The sequence below is a fragment of the Staurois parvus genome, unplaced genomic scaffold (assembly GCF_062004578.1).
Source record: "Staurois parvus isolate SC_StPar_1 unplaced genomic scaffold, SC_StPar_1.0 ptg000136l, whole genome shotgun sequence".
Taxonomy (NCBI): Eukaryota; Metazoa; Chordata; class Amphibia; order Anura; family Ranidae; genus Staurois; species Staurois parvus.
Genome location: NW_028317932.1, coordinates 3,956,065 through 3,966,769, shown reverse-complemented (window position 1 = coordinate 3,966,769; position 10,705 = coordinate 3,956,065). Strand labels below are relative to the sequence as shown.

Sequence of the window (10,705 nt, the reverse complement as noted above, 5' to 3'; positions counted from 1 at the left end):
TTTGAATATGCTTTAAAGCACAGGTGTCAAACACAAGTACCGCGGGCCAAATCCAGCCCTCCAGGCCATTTAATGTGGCCCTTGCAGTTTTCCCGAATGTACCCCCTTGTCTCCGCCCCCACCTTTTCACAGCAGTCGGAAGCAGAGAAGAAAAACTCCTCTGCCAAATCCTGCACCTCTCAGTGCAGCTGCAGCACTCCCTCATCTCTGCATCCCCTGGTCTCAGCATTCAGCAGACTCTGGTAACTGACTCCACTCCTCCACTGGTCCTCCTCCAGACCCTGCACTTTTTGCTTTCCAGCTCTGCTCCCAAAGGAGGTGCATGGTGATGTTAGGGAGGGTGTGGGATTCTTGACATCTGTTGTAATGGGGGTAGGGTGCTCTGGACATCAAGTCTTACAGATACAACTGGCCCTTTGAGGGCAACCATAATGCTGATACGGCCCACGATAAAATGGAGTTTGACACCCCTGCTTTAAAGTGTTACCAAACCCAGGACCCTGCATTCACTATATCTGGTCTCCCACAGTACACACAACACGGAAATGCAATTATTTTAGTAAATATAAACTGCTAAATACCTTTTCTCATCAGCAGTCAGAGCAGTCTTGTGACTTCTATCAGTGTCCAGCAGAGCACTGGTAACAGCTTGTAGGAGGAGTTTTTTTTATTCTGCTCTAGGAGGATGCAGAACCCCTGACCCTCTGTCTGGACAGCGCTGATTGGCACTGTGCTGATCACATGCACTCTCCCAAGAAAAAAAAAAAACCTCTCTAGCAATACACACAAAACTGAGCATGTGCAGAGTGACTCCACACTATGTCTTATCAGAAGATAAGAGGGGAACAGTAGAAGAAGGGGAGAATCAAAGAAGAGAGGATCACATGGCCTTTTCACACAATGCGGAGGATTAACCCCTTAGGTTCCACAGGGAGCATAACAAGCATGCTTTGCTGCATATACAGACTGATTTTACTGTTGTGGGTTTAGTTCTCCTTTTCTTGGTAAAATTCTACAGACTGCTACTTTCACACTGATCTGCTGCAAAAACACATAGGCGTTATTACTACGCTTTTTCATCGCTTTCTGAACGTCTTTTAAAGGACACGTGACTTAAAAACTCCCCTAAAAATGCTTCTCAGAGATGGTTTTTGAGGCATTTTTGAGGTGCTTTTCAGGCGTTTTCCATTGATTTCAACGGGAAGAGGCGTTTTTGGAGCGTTTTTTTAAACTCCCTAAACATGCTTCAAAGATGCTGCAAGCAGGAGTTTCTACACCACACCGCTAGCGCAACGCCTTACTGTGAAAACATACATAGATAATACATAGGGAAGCGTTTTTCTTGAGCTTTTCATCTTTTTTTTAATGCAAAAAACGTTTACAAAACTCCTCAGTGTGAAAGTAGCCTATGATCAATATAAGTGCATATAGTCTAAGCTGATTTTATTAACAAAAAAAAACAACAAACATAAAAAAAGGTTTTTAGAAGTAAAACTCCAATATCAGGATGTATGTAGTATACATGCACGATACTGTTAGTGAACGCAGTTTGCTGATCTGACCATTAGGTGGCGACAACACCCCAGCGTTGAACGGGCTGTGCTGCGGGGGGAGGTTGAGTCAAGGGAGTGACTAGCTGGGGAGAATGTTATAGCCTGCCATCCGCCCTGGTGACGAGCTCCCTGCTGTCCCTATTATAATGATTACATGTTAAAGCTCACACCTGCACTGGGGCTTCATTGTCAGGTGGAGAAGGGCTTGTGAGGTTGTGGATGGCAGTTAGATTGCATGCTCCTTGCCTAGCTAGAGAGAAGACAAGAAGAAGTTGGTGGGATTGGTGGCTGATGCTCTCTTTGTAAAGTTTCTCATTGAGATATTTTTGGATTGGAGCTCTTCTGATGTCTATGGGGAGGACAGGCTGGTGATGGCAGAAGAGGACAGTCCAGCAGTATGGCAGTGATGTGTGCTCACACTGGGTCCTGATCTGAACTTCATCCACTTCTACAAAGCAAGTTGAGATGCTGGAATATTCATACTGGTGATACATAATTAATTGTGCTTGGAACAAAGTGCAGCCCCCTTGCTCAAGAGTGGACATGACGCAGCTGGTTGGTTGTAGATTAGGGCAATTGGGTTACAATTGGAATTAAAGGGGCTGGACTTCTGGGCTTGTACAGTCATGACCACCTGAGTTTACAGCTCTTTTGTCATTCACACGTTAATATCCTGGCTTGGAGGGAACATGGAATTCCATCAAAAACTTGGATGACCAATTGTTGGTGTCTGATGAGCGAGAGACCTCCCAGCCCTGTAAGTGCTGAAGACAGCTGCTGCCTGGCTCATTCATAGGGAGTGGTTACCTTGAGAGCAGTCCTGAGCTTGCTGAACAGAGATCACACATCCTAAAACCTCAGAGAGGTTCCAGTGACACCAGCTTCAGACAGGTAATATCTCCTCTTCTCTTACCTCCAACCTTCAACCCATCAGCCCCCTATATTACCTTACTTCAGTGAGAGAGATCAACCTGTCAGGGGCGGACTCCCCCTCCCCAAATTGCAACACCCCCAAAAGCAACATAAGCTGGGTTCTCAATTGGACCAAGCATCTGGGGTAGAGCACACTTTGTGGACTTTAGCTGGTCTAGGCAGTTTAAGTACTTTAGATCTGCATGACGAGCGGTACTTCTACGTGAGTATAAAATATTCCTGTGTGTATTGTAGTACAGCATGGATTGCTTTCATCCAGTTCATCAGTCAGTACAGCACTACAGCAGCCCACCTTATCCTTGTACAGTTGCCAGCTATTCTTGATTTCCAAGAAAAAGTCCTTGATTTGGAATATTTGTCCATGGAACTGTCCCTCGATTTTAGTCTTAGCAACTGTTGTGTTTTTGCAGAAATGAAACTGTACATTCAGTTACTTTCTTTATTAATTAAATATCTATTGAGGAGCGGCATGTTCATTGCAATAAAGTGATATGATTACAATACACTGGTCATCATAAGGTAGATGGTGGTTTATGGCCCACCAGTGTGTATGGCCGGCTGAGTTAGGTGAATTATCTTACCAATAAAGTGTTACTGGAAATTATTTTAAAATGATGGGGCCTTATTATATTAATTAAACCTGTTAATTATAATAAACTACCCCCCCCCCCCATTTTATTAACTCTGGAGTTTAGTTCTGTGATTAATACCTGTCAAGCTTTGTCTAATTATCCCTTTTTGCTCTCTGTGGTTGGGTGAAGAATTAAGACCCATATCTATAAATTGAAAGCCCTGTTGTCAGAGTCTTTAATATTGTGGTGAGGGCTAGCCTTTGGAATTTAAATTTATAGCATTTTATTTGGAATACATCCCAGAATTATTTTTCACAAGAGTATAATAGGAGTGGAGGACCTCAACATCTTTTGCAGAAATTAACTGGGTAACCTTACAAGGAGAATTAGAAGGTTTTATCCTGTAGCTTCTTGCTCCCTTTGCAATAATGACATTGAAATTGGATTACAAGGGATAGGTGCGTAAGATGAACACAAGAAGGGGTTGATGTACAACTCTACAGCTGGATAAACCTTATCCTGGCCATGTGATTATGTAACTGAATTATCCCAACCACTGCCTTCTACACTGGAAGTGTGTTTGACTTTAAATGCATTAATCTAATTGAACTGATGATTTTATTCAATTTGAAAGTATGATTCACTGTGTTAATGCTTGTCATCTCTACTACTGCTGTGTTTTTATTTACGAGGAGGATGACGATTATTATTAATATAATTTATTTAGGGATGATAGTACTTTAAAAACTACATTTAAAAGATATTTGTCTTTGTTTTCTATGATAAATGAAATCACATATTCTTTGCCGCACATATTGAACTAATAACAATAATTATAATTATTATTATACAGAATTTATATAGCGCCAACAGTTTGTGCAGCACTTTACAATATAAAGGGAGACAATACAAGTACAATACAATAAAATACAAAAGGGTTAAGAGTGCCCTGCTCAAAAGAGCTTACAATCTAATACTAAATACGTTTGATGCTGGCTTGCATTTTTGGATAGGAATCACTAGATGTTTCATTGTTGTCACTTCAGAAACACTTAGAAATGGTTAGTACATAGTATCAAACTGTTTTTAGAAGAATGTCAATTGATTATTGCCTTTCTGTATGGTAAGATGAAGCATGGTCGATATAATATCAAGTTTCTGTTGCTAGGTCCGACAGTCTAAGTGGTAGAATGTTGGGTGCAATCAAGTGAAATCTCAGCACTTTTTCAGTTCAGTGCATGGCCAGAGATTTGAAAAGTTGTCCCCAAAATCTTACAATGGCCAGAGTATCTGTATAATTATAGGTTAAACATCTTCGAAATTTGAATTGTTGTGGCATAGAGGCTTATTTTAACCAGAGGCTGGAAATATTGGTTGTTGGGAAACACTGACTTGTGTTAGATGGAGAGAAAAGCCTTACCTATGAAGTGTAATAGGCTAATAAAAACCAATGCCTATCTGAAAGTTTATGAAAGCACTTAAATAACACATCCAAGACCCACCAATTTTACTAAAGGAATCATTATATGCAATGTACGGTATTCGCCTTTAATCCTTTTCATGACAGGTAGAAGTTTTCATGAAATTGAATATAAAAGCTTTTGACTTTGGTGTAAATTATCCTTTCCTTTAATTTGGGGTGTAGGATGAAAGCTAGTTACAAAATAGACAAGATTATTATTATAATGAGATTCAAATATATAGCTTCTGGATTTTGTTTAGTGATTTGGAACAATTGCCCAGAAGGGAGCATTTTTATACATAAACCAAAAATATCCACCGGCCAAGAACAGGTGGATGGATTGTTAATTGCTAGCTCCTTCCTGCTTTTCTTTCAAAGGCCCCCCGTGCTTTATTTGGGAATAATCTCCCCTCAGGATAGGGTTTTGCCTGGTTAGGAAGAGACTTCAAAGAGTAAAGGTCATCAAGGCATTATGAAACTCTGTCCTGATGAGATTGTGGTCTTAATTCATCAAATTTCTGCTGCATATAATACTGTATATAAAATAGTTTTACCTGTTAGGGTTGTAGCTCTGAGAGGAGGCTGGAGAGTTGATAAAGACTGACAAATACATATAAAAAAAGTGATAATGGATTGGCAGCTAAAAACTATAAAAACTAAAACAAACACATATTTTTATATATATATATATATATATATACACCTTGAATTATATTTAATGGGGTTCTAATGCCTTAAGTTGGCCACATGTCCTATAGCGGCTGCTAACTATCCATTGTGCTTTTAATTTTTTCCCTACTCTTGTCATTCAAACATACATGCCAACACTCAAAGAGGAATTTTATATGACCTTATGCAAACTTGTCAGGAGAAATGTCACTCTATCATGAAGCACTTATGCCAGATATGTCCGGTAAAGTGTTGCAAGAAGAGGGCAAAGACTCCTGTGTAGATTTACATTGAAGAATCATTGCATTTTTTTAAATATTTATATTAAAAGCCAAACCCAAGAAAAACTAATTGGTTTGATTTGGGCCAAGACAGCCACCCATTTGGATCTGTCTGGGAATGATGCTGGAGTTCCTCTGATCCCCCTGTATGGCTGCTGTGACGCCAAGTGGGGGAGTCAGGATCCCCCTACTCGATTTTCCATACTATAAGTTGCGGAAGATCAAGGAGTTTAAAATGTGACACGTTTGTAAAAAGTTTTCGAAGGGAAGGGGCAATGGGAGAACTCATTACTAGGGCCTTTAAAGAGTATGTAAACCCAACATTTCATATTCCTGACATATGCCTGCAGCACCATGTACTTGTATGAAAACCCCCCACCACAAGTGTAACCGAACCCTTACTGGACTGCTTGGTTAGCTTGTACATACTGAAAATAAATAAATGAATATCAATAAAAATAAAACAAATGCTGAATAATATTATGACATAAATTAATACTGTGCAGTTACTATGCTACAGCACTGTATATGATTATAATCCTTTAAAGCTCAACGCCAGGCAGATATAACAGATGCAAATGAATGCAGATTTGTGCACATTAATACACTGTGAAATGTATTTCTTTAAATGAAATCAGTGTAAACACCTGCATTTGATTCAGTATCCCATGTACAACAGAACTCAGACTGGGTGAGGGAGAAGCAGTACAAAGAGCTAATCAGCTGTGCTGCAGTGCAAGGAGCATATTGATAGGAGCAGAGTGACCAGAAAGAGGCACTCATCAGTCTGCTGCTTCTCTTTTTACTGTCTAGTTACATAATGGGGAGGGACAAGAGACAAGAGCTGTAGATATACCTTAAATGCAGTAGAGAAAAATTAGGTCTCCTACTGGACAGGGCTTTGGTATGCGGATTGGGTGGACAGAAATCCTTTGGCAGGTAAAACAGCTCTTTTATATGTTTTCATCTATGTATGTAGCTGTTTGCCTGCATTTCAGCTTGCATCAAGGCAGCTGTCCAGAGACTGAGGAACTCATGGAAGTAGTGGCCTAATATTTCATAATTTGTGTGTGTGATACTCTAGCAGGATCATTATGCAATGAAGCCTTTCTGGGACAGTAATTGCTGTTAATAGTTACATATTGTTCAGTTATGTATTTGTTAAAAATCCTAATATGCTTTAAATGCAGCTATTTTTCTTGAATTTGGTGTGAAGTCAGCTCCCTGTCATCCTCTGCACAGCAGCACTCAGACTGGAAGAGGGAGGGGCACTACCAGGAGCCAATTAGGTGTGCTGCATACATATGGCAACAAGAGAAGGGAGCAGAGACATGAGCTTATCAGTGTGCTGGTGATCGTACTCTGCCCATTTAAAGATTGTCGCTAGGGAGGTAGCAAATCTGTTTTTCATAACCCCATCAGGGAATAATCTCAGTAAATCTCAGGACTAGCTGGACAGAAAACCAAATCCTTTGGTAGGTAAAATAGCTCCACCCAATCTATTTCTGCATATTTAGCTGTTTTGCTAGAGGTCTCCAAACTTTATAAAAAAGGGCCATATTACTATCCTTCATACTGACCTTAGGTGGACCAGACTGTGACCATTGAGAGTAGAAAATGCCCCAGCATCAATGGACAATGTCTCAGAATTGGTGGTCAGTAGGAGATGGAATAATGCCCCATCATTGGTATTAGCTGGAGGAATAGGGCTCTGTTGGTGTCAGTGCAAGGAATAGTGCCCTATTGGTGTCAGTGGAAGGAATAGTGCCCTCATTGTTGGTATCAGTGGAAGGAATAGTGCCCATCATTGGTATTAGCTGGAGGAATAGGGCTCTATCGTTGGTGTCAGTGCAAGGAATAGTGCCCTATTGGTGTCAGTGGAAGGAATAGTGCCCTAATTGTTGGTATCAGTGGAAGGAATAGTGCCCCATCATTGGTTTTAGTTGGAGGAATAGGGCCCCATCATTTTTGTCAGTGGATATAATAGTGCCTCATTGTTGGTGTCAATGGAAGGAATAATGTCCCATCATTGGTGTCAATGGAAGGAATAGTGCCCTAATGTTGGTGTCAGTGGAAGGAATGGTGCCTCATTATTAGTGTCTGTGAAAGAAATAGTGCCCTATGATTGGTGTCAGTGGAAGGAATAGTGCCTGATATCAGTGGGAATAACAGGGCCTTGTATTAGTTGTAGGAGCAGTGCCCCAAGGGCCGGATGAAAGCAAGCAAAGGGCCCATGGGCCACTGTTTGGAGACCACTGGCCTCGAGAACAGATTTCAGTTGGACCTGAACTCCAAACAATTTGTTATGTTATAGGAAACATCAACAATTATTAATTGTGGATAAGCTGCTCCCTGAAAAATCTACCCTTTGTCTGGAATTCTACCTGGAATATAGCAGAGCTCTTCTGAGTGTGAGTGTGCCTAGGCACTCTTGTGTGCTGAACTTCATAACTGTATATCTTCAGTATGAGATCTAAGGCACTGCTGTCTCCAACTGATATACTGCAGACAGAGAAAGTGGTGAGATTTGCAGTATAATTTGGCGATGTCACCACTTTGCTGCTCACTGTTCTCCTTGCTGGAGGTTTTGACATGAGGAAGTGTGTTTTTGCCTCTTCAAAGATAGCAGCCTCCCAGGGGTGGACTGACAACTCATGGGGCCCCTGGGCAATAGGGGATCATGGGGCCCCTGTGTCCTTGCCCAAACTAAAAAAAACCTATGAAAAAGGTACCAGGGGCATCTCATGGGGCCCCCTACTGACCCCGGGCCCTTGGGCAGTGCCCGAGTTTCCAAATGGTCAGTCCGCCCCTGCAGCCTCCACACAGAGACATAGTGCAGAACAAGGCATGGTAAGTCAGTAATGAGGGAAGGATCAGGTGCAGGTAGACCAAAGGCAATACTGCTGACCAGTCCTTTGCCCTCTGCCTGACTTTTTTCTGGCTCAGCTTCCAGGATTCATTTTCTCTTTGAATTTGTGGTCAGTCCTAAACAAGTGGAGCAGTCTTTACCTATGCTGTCTCAGAATAGGACCATATCAAAGAAAATGCGTCATTCTCTCCAGGAAGGTTTATGAAATGGTTTGTTTTTAGGTCTCATGTGTTGTGGTTTTCCCAGAACAATTACCTGTTTTTTTCCACCAGAAATCCCATTCTGACAATGCCTTTTTCTTTGTAATTTGAGCTCCTAGTGAATGTAGTTGGATAGGATGATAGGGATGAGCTTCTACTACAAAGCCATATGTGGGATAGATTTTATAGTCTGAGCTAAGTACAGGTTAAAGAGTCCATACAGTAGAGGTTTCTGTATACAAAAGGATAATATTTCCAGAAGCTAATAACCACGGGGGATAATTATTCCAACAAGAACATCTACTGCGCTGTGCAGCATATGTTGATTATTTTCTTTATTTGCCCTTATAACATCTCCATTATCACCAGCATATCTCTGCTGAATCAGCAGGGAACATGACTTTGCTGACTGGTGTTCGAGGGAACTATGAAGACTGCTATCATGCTTGGAGTGATCTGCAGGTTCACGGTGTATTCAGTCGCATCCCCTATGTGGTAATAATTTCACATGAGGGAACATCTGAACAGCGAAAAAATATTGTGCCATGCATAGCCAACTTAATGACGTCCAGTATCCTGTAGCAGATAAACAGGATTTAGTAGCTAGAAGAAGAGCAGTCATTTTGCTGCTTACTAATACCAAAAAACACCTATGGACAGCAGATTTAAATACATTACCAATCTGAAGCCAAACTCTAGCTCACACTTCATAGGCAGTTAATGCAGTTTTCTTCTGTTTGGGATAATGGTTACATTAATAATAGCTGATCATTGTAAGCACCCCTGTCAGTGGTAAATGGTTTGTCTGATCTCTGTAAACTGATATATCTGGAAGAGAGCTTGTTCTTTTGAAAAACAACAGACTTACTGGCCAGATCACCAGATGAAACTAAAAGAAAGAAAGGCTAAAAACTAAAACTGTCTGAGAATTGGTAAGCTGCAATATAATAAAAGATTGATTTTGGGTTTAATACTGCTTTAAAACATACTAGCACTTAGGACAAGTAAAAAAAGAAAAGAAAAAAACTAAATATTTCTAATTCATATTTGCGCAGACCCTCCCATCCCCTGCACTTTTTAAACTCCCCTGATAAAGTAGTTAAGGAGTCGTCTGATTTCATCATGTAACATCTTGAAGGTTTTCCTTCTTCTCTTCCTGTGGCAGAGATTGGTGGTCTTCAGTACTGAAAAGAGCAGTGCTGACATTATGACATGAACACCGTTCTCTGCAATATTGTACTGCGAATCCAGGCCGACCTGGAGATGCATCCTGAAAGGGGTGTGTCCATGACAGCCTGGGCCCACAGGAAATGAGTTAAATGATGGTCAATGCCTGGCCTGAAAGAAGAGCTGTAGTGGACCTCGGAGCATCAAGTCTGCAGGAATCAGTGCCAGATAGTGGGGGAGTATTTTAGCAAAAGGTGCTTTACTAATCTTCTACAGTACCAGGCTACATGTAAAAAAATATTCTGATATAAAGTGACATTAAAAAAGATTTACAAAATCTATTCAAGTGTGTATTCTTAACTCAGAAATTACTTTTTTTGCTCAGCCTCCTCCAATTTCCTTTTTATGCTGCTGTGATCTGACATCCTGTTAGAGGGAAGCTGTTAGTTCATTCATGGTCCCACTGTATGTAGGAAAGTAGTCACCCTTTCTTGCTCGCTCCCGAGATGGACTGTGGTCTAGAGATTATGGGATATGTAGTGTGTAGTGCATTGCTCAATCCAAACAAACTAAAGTGAGGAGGGAAAGGAGAGGTTCAGGAATGCAAGGAGGTCATTACAAGAAGGCAGAAAAACACAGCAATAACACATTTAATGAAAAATAGATTACAGGGCCATTAAGTAGTGGATGTGTATAGATATTTTTGGAGGATAAGGATATTGTTTAGCTTTACTTCAACTTTTTTAATATGTCCTCCCAAACATTCTACAGCTGTGCAATCTGACTGGCTGCAGGTGCCAGACTGTACTGTAAGTATATTTTGATATATGCTAGGTGATATAATGGTCAAGTGAAATGCCTGATAATTATCTGTAAAATCTTAAGCATTTATCTGAGGGGGGGGTTAAAATAATTTCAGAATGAAGTATGTTTGGAGTTTGTGGAGCTTGTGTTTGGGTGACACTGAACTAATTGAATGTATCCTTGTGAGTATGATCT

The 10,705-nt window shown here is 40.8% G+C and overlaps 1 protein-coding gene across 1 annotated transcript in view; it reads left to right on the top strand.

Annotated features, from left to right (window-relative positions):
- The first annotated feature begins 1,682 nt into the window (after positions 1 to 1,682).
- LOC149465907 (sodium channel protein type 5 subunit alpha-like) overlaps positions 1,683 to 10,705 on the top strand; it is a 518,022-nt gene continuing 508,999 nt past the window's right edge. Inside the window, exon 1 of the mRNA XM_089673130.1 lies at positions 1,683 to 2,444. The gene's annotated coding sequence lies outside the window, so the exon portion shown is untranslated. The remainder of the gene's footprint in view (positions 2,445 to 10,705) is intronic.